The sequence below is a fragment of the Eleutherodactylus coqui genome, unplaced genomic scaffold (assembly GCF_035609145.1).
Source record: "Eleutherodactylus coqui strain aEleCoq1 unplaced genomic scaffold, aEleCoq1.hap1 HAP1_SCAFFOLD_43, whole genome shotgun sequence".
In the NCBI taxonomy this organism is placed as follows: Eukaryota; Metazoa; Chordata; class Amphibia; order Anura; family Eleutherodactylidae; genus Eleutherodactylus; species Eleutherodactylus coqui.
Window position 1 is genome coordinate 1,146,773 of NW_027102323.1, and position 6,000 is coordinate 1,152,772.

A 6,000-nucleotide genomic window follows, 5' to 3' on the forward strand; every position below is an offset into this window, starting at 1 on the left:
CGGACTACTATGTACAAAGATTTTATTACTAGAATACTGCCCCCTATATAAAGTAATATAACTACTAGAATACTGTCTGTTACATACAAGAATATAACTAATATAATACTGCCCCCTATGTACAAGAATATAACTACTAAAATATAACTACGTAGAAGAATATAACTACTATAGAACTGCCCCTTATGTACAAAAATATAACTACTTTACTAATGTCTCCTATGTACAAGAATATAACTACTATAATACTGTCTCCTATGTACAAGTATATAACTACTAGGATACTGTTCTCTATGTACAAGAATATAACTACTAGAATATTGTCCCCTATGTAGAAGAATGCAGCTACTAGAATATGGTCTACTATGTACAAAGATATAATTACTAGAACACTGCCATCTATGTACAGGAATATAACTACTATAATGCTGTCTCCTATGTAAAAGAATATAACTACAAGAATATTGTCTCCTATATACAATAATATAACTACTAGAATACTGTCTCCTATATACAATAATATAACTACTAGAATACTGTCTCCTATATACAAGAGTATAATTGCTATAGTAACAGGAAAATAACTGCTTGGATGATAATAATCATCGACTTGGCCTAAGAAGTTAAACGTACGGTATGCATTTTTTTTTTTTTGCCGCAGATAACTAACTATATCGCTATATATGCATCTATATATAGATAGATAATATATATATGTATATACACATATACACAGTCATTTAGCTGACATGTGGCTAAGCCGTATTGGACCGCAGTGCGAGATATGGGCAGGTGGTCCTTGAAGCTCCACCACAGATCGAGGGCGAGGCTGATCCAGGGCAGCAACAGTAAGTACTGGATGATAAGAGGCAGCGGATGCCAACAGAAGGCCAGGATATTGAATTTGGAACTCCTCTCAGAGATGTTTCTCCATGTCGGTGGTTAACGCCCCACCTCTTCCCGATATTACAGTAATTTATTTACTAAATCACACAGTCATTAACTATCAATTGAAAACCCCAAACAACTGCGCAGCGGTTACGTTTTTTTAACCAGAATGTGTAAACCCAGCTTGAAACCTCATATATTTAATGGACATAATACGGACAACCTACAACACCATTGATTTGCATTGGTGTATTCATGTGTGCGGTGTTTTTCAGCATGTCTTATTTTATTCCATATTTACACACCAAAATTGCACATTCAAATCTATAGATGCATAAAAAAAACTATCCTACGGCTGTCAAATGCATATTCACTGCATTTATGCCAGAAGACCGTGTGAAGAAGAGCGGACATCAGTTGGGCCTTTTTTTTGCACAAGTGAAAAAAAGCACAAATTACACACAGACCAAAATAGCATGCGCCCGTATGAATGAGCCCTAAAGCTGAGATCTCACTGTGGGGAGTTTTTAACTTATGAGATGCAAGGAAAAAAACACTGAAAACCCAGAAATAAAACATACTGTTTTATAACATACATGCATTGTACAAGCTTAACCAGTGATAATCAGTCCTTGCACTATCATCATTTACATTCATATATATATATATATTGTAATGGAGCGACATGGGCCCTTTAATTTAGCTCTTGTGAGACAAGACATAACAGTTATCCTCTGTGTAGTGCAGTGAAGTGGGCGGAGCTTGAAGTGGGCGGAGCTTCCAGAAGAAAAAGTGGCAGTTGGTCAGTCAGACGCCATCTTGAAGCCAGATGAGAACTGTTGCTGCTGCTGACAAGAAGCTAACCCTACTGGATTGGATTTTGCCAGGAACAGCTGGAGAAGCCAGAAGAGGAGAAATGGTGACAGTGGCAGATGAAGAAGAAAGAAGAGGCAACAGAAAGTCATAGTCCAAGGAGATCTATCCTGTAGCAAAGACCAGGCAGACAAAGAGCGCAGCGGAGACCCAACTAGGGGCCCAATACGTTGGATTGGAGGACAGAAGGAACAGACATTAAGGACTGGATTATTACCTGATAGGACCAGTGATCTGCAGCTGTCCGCGGGGAAGCCAGTGCCGGCCGCAGCGTCAGCCTCAAGGAGCGCCAGCGAGGGGGTCACCTGGAGCCGTAAGCAACCAAGTCACACAAAGATTAGCAGTCATTTAATTCACAGTTTAATGTTATAGATTTTGTCTTGCATTTTGGGTGGACTTGCCGCAGATTTCACACTTTGGATTCAAAAAGGTGAAATCTGCAGCACATAGTTAACCTGCTGCGGATATAAAGTCCACAGCGTATCCCTCGGGGAGATCGTCTGCACTCTGCGGGGGAGATTTGCTAAACTCTCATCCCCATGGCTTATATTGTAAATGCTGCTGATTCACCTTGCGCAAAGTCCACACCGAAAATCATTCTTGTCCCATGTGATATACCCTAATGCTCCAGGAGGATTTGGACGATTAGGCCCCCTTCCCACGGACAGATTTCCGCCACATAATATGCGGCAAAAATCCGCCGCGTTGCCCGCAGCTATTAGGTTCTATTGAACCTAATAGCTCAATGCTCATGGTGCGGAATTCCGCACCGTGAAATCTCCCGTCCTCACCCGCGGCATGCTCTATTTGCCGCGGGTGTACACGCGGCCGGCTTCCATTGCAGTCAATGGAAGCCTTCCGCTCACACTATCTTCCGCTGTAGCACAGCGGAAGATAGCGTGAAATCGCCTCTCCGCCCATCGCCGCCGCGCGTCATATGACATGGCCGGCCGCGTCATGCGACGCTGTGGGCGTGTCTTGTGACGTGGCCGGCGTGTCACATGACGATGCGTGCTCGTCACGCCGAAGCGTCATGCGGGACCCAGAACACCAGATTCGCTGATAAGTATGGGGTCTCTGGGGGGCGCCATGACGGGCTTCGCCGTGGAATATTTCGCGGCGAAGCCCTTCACGGCCGTGTGCAGGCGGCCTAATTCTACATGTAGTATATTGGTGTGACTATTATATACAGAACAATAATATATGTATACACACACACTGAATAGCCATTGAGACTTGAAATAATAAAGTTAAAAGGGTTTTCCAATTCGGTGACATTTTTTGAAAATCGATCGATCAGTGGGGGTCCTACTGCTGGGAACCCCCTCCCATTGATCATCAGAATAATGGCTTTAAAGACGTTCAAATGGCCACCTTTAGCAGTCCTACTGCAATAAATGGAGCAGCAGTGTGTATGTACAGCCAACGCTCAATTAATTCTGCCAACTTCAGCACTACCATTGTGGTGATTGGTGGGGATGCCGGCAGTCGGACCCTCACCGATCTATCAGGTATCACCTATCCAGAGAACAGAAAGAGGAAACATGAAAAACGTCACCGAACCAGAAAACCCTTTAATATAGAAATATGACATTGCTGTATTTTCCTCAAATGGGCCGATACACAAGTAACGATTTCCTACTGAGTTATTTGGCCTATATGGTATTCATTGAGGACCCTTATCTATTTCATGTTTATCTAAGGAAACGGTTCTATAAGGAGCAGTCAGTCCACAATAGACTATATGTAGGTGTAAGTAGTGATCGTTATTCCTCAATGACTGAAGCGCTTGTAGTGATGACATACGGGTCATTGGGGCTTTATTATAGATATTGGTAGAAATTACATCTCTGGAAATTACACAACTAAAATGCTGGTTATTTCATTAACCCCTTCATAATAAAGGTTGTACATGTTTGGGAGCCAAGCCCGCTCCAAGCACGGAGGGTGCCCAATGTGTTACATAGCAGACATCACCTTCAGGGATCAGATGCCAGCTGCTTAACTTATTTCACACTCAATGATGAACGTGGCATCTAAGCCGTTAGAGGGAATTCCTCCATCCCTCCCCAGCAACACAACTGTAGGGTGGCTATGGGTTACTATGGTAACCCAAGGCCTAGTTAATGCTACTGGGACTAGTGTATATTAAGGCCTTTTAAGTCTCAACAGTGAAAAGGTGTAATATATATAAGTATTGCAGTGTTTTCTGTCAGCAATCGCATGTTCCAGTCCCCTAATGGGACTAAAAGTGTTTAATAACATTTTTAAAATAAAATATATTGAAAAGTTAAAAACCTCTCACATATATCTAGACAATAAATAAATATAATTGCTGTGACACAGTAGAAAGGATCACAGCACTACAGACATTACGTCATGTAAGTGTTGCAGGTTGTTCATATATTGTACATACCTACACAGTATTTGAATGGAAGAAGTCCGAAGTAGAAAACAGCCACAAATAAGGTAAGCTGCCAAAATGAACATTTCTTTCCTGTCTAAAGTTTATGGCGCTGTATGTATAAGAAGCGCTTTATGTACTTGTCCATTCCATATGGTATGCAGAATAATGTGCCCGGTTACAACAAACCTGTCAAGTCACCCAAATTCAGGGCTGCCAACCGTCCATAAATTCATGAACAGTTGACAAAAACTGGGTGCTATTTTTCTATCCCAAAAAAAAGCAACGTTCATTAATTTTCAGCTTTCATTTCTGAATTTGCACAGTGCGCATGTGCCAACATGGTTCCACTACTGCAGCCGACAGGAGAGGAAAGAGGATGTGACAAGAGAGGGGGGGATCTCATTCACCCAATCCCCACTCTCTTTAACCCCTTAAGGACACGTATTTTGGGCATATGGATGTCCACTTGTCAAAACTCATATTTTTTTTAATTTCTCTGATGACTTGAGGGCTTCTTTTACTTGCAAGGCGAAATGTAGTTTTTATTAGTACCATGTTTAGTGAAAAAATACCATATTTTGTAAATCTTAACTTTTTGGAGAGCAAAGAGAGAAAACACGTCAATTCTGCCATTGTTTCTTTTACAGCATTAATCATGCGGCATAATACATTTTTTATGAGAGTCAGTTCAATTATGACGATAACAAATTCTTATTTTTTTAGCTTTTCCACTTTTCCGCAATATTTCATTTCTACATCGCTGCAAAGTCCCATAACGTTTTTTCTGTCATGTTTGGAGCTCTGTGAGGGCTTGCTGTTAGCGTGACAAGATGTAGTTAATATTGGTTACCATTTTGGGGTACTGCTTTTTTAATCACTTCTATTGCGTTTTTGGGAGGCAAAAAGAAAATACCGTATATACCGGCGTATAAGACGACTTTTGAACCCCGAAAAATCTGCTCTGAAGTCGGGGGTCGTCTTATGCGCCGGTAATACAAAAAAAAAAGGGTAAAAAAAAAAATCATTACTCATCTCCCCCGGCGTTCTGTCGCGCTCCGGCAGGATGTCGCTCGCTCCTCGTCCCCGGCGCAGCATTGCTTTCTGAATGCGGGGCTTGAAATCCCCGCTTCCAGAAAGCTAATACACACGCCGTCAGCCAGTTACAGCCATTCAATGACAGCATTGAATGGCTGTGATTGGCTAAAACACACGTGGCTTGAGCCAATCACACTATTCAATGACATCATTGAATGGCTGTGATTGGCTGAAGGCGCACGTGTGTTAGCAATCACACCCATTCAATGATGTCATTGAATAATTTTTTAACTTTTTTTTTTTTTGTCCCTTTGTCCTTCCACAGGGACCCATCAGGACCCCCTGATCACATTCCGGGGGTCTGATGGTGACAGCCCTTTACATGCTGTAGTGACAGCCCTTTACATGCTGCAGTCACATAGACTGCAGCATGTAAAGGGTTAACACAGCAGAGATCGGAGGTTTTCTCTGATCTCTGCTTTAAGAGCTGGTACCTAGCTGTCCTCTGATAGCCAAGCACCAAGCTCTCCCTGTCACAGAGACCATCGGCTTGCTTCTGACAAGCCGATGGTCTCTATGGCAACCTGTAAACAAAGCAGGACATTGCCGATATGCCGGCAATATCTTCTGCTGGTTTTTCAAAGCCCTTGCTTTCTTCTTTGTGGGTCTGTGCAGGCAGAGCACAGTGTCACAGCTTGTGGCATTGTGCTCTGCAGCTTCCATAGTGATACATAGCCCGGAAGATTTCCGGGCTGTCACTATGAGCAGTGGAGCTCGTCCCGGAAAATTTCCGGGCG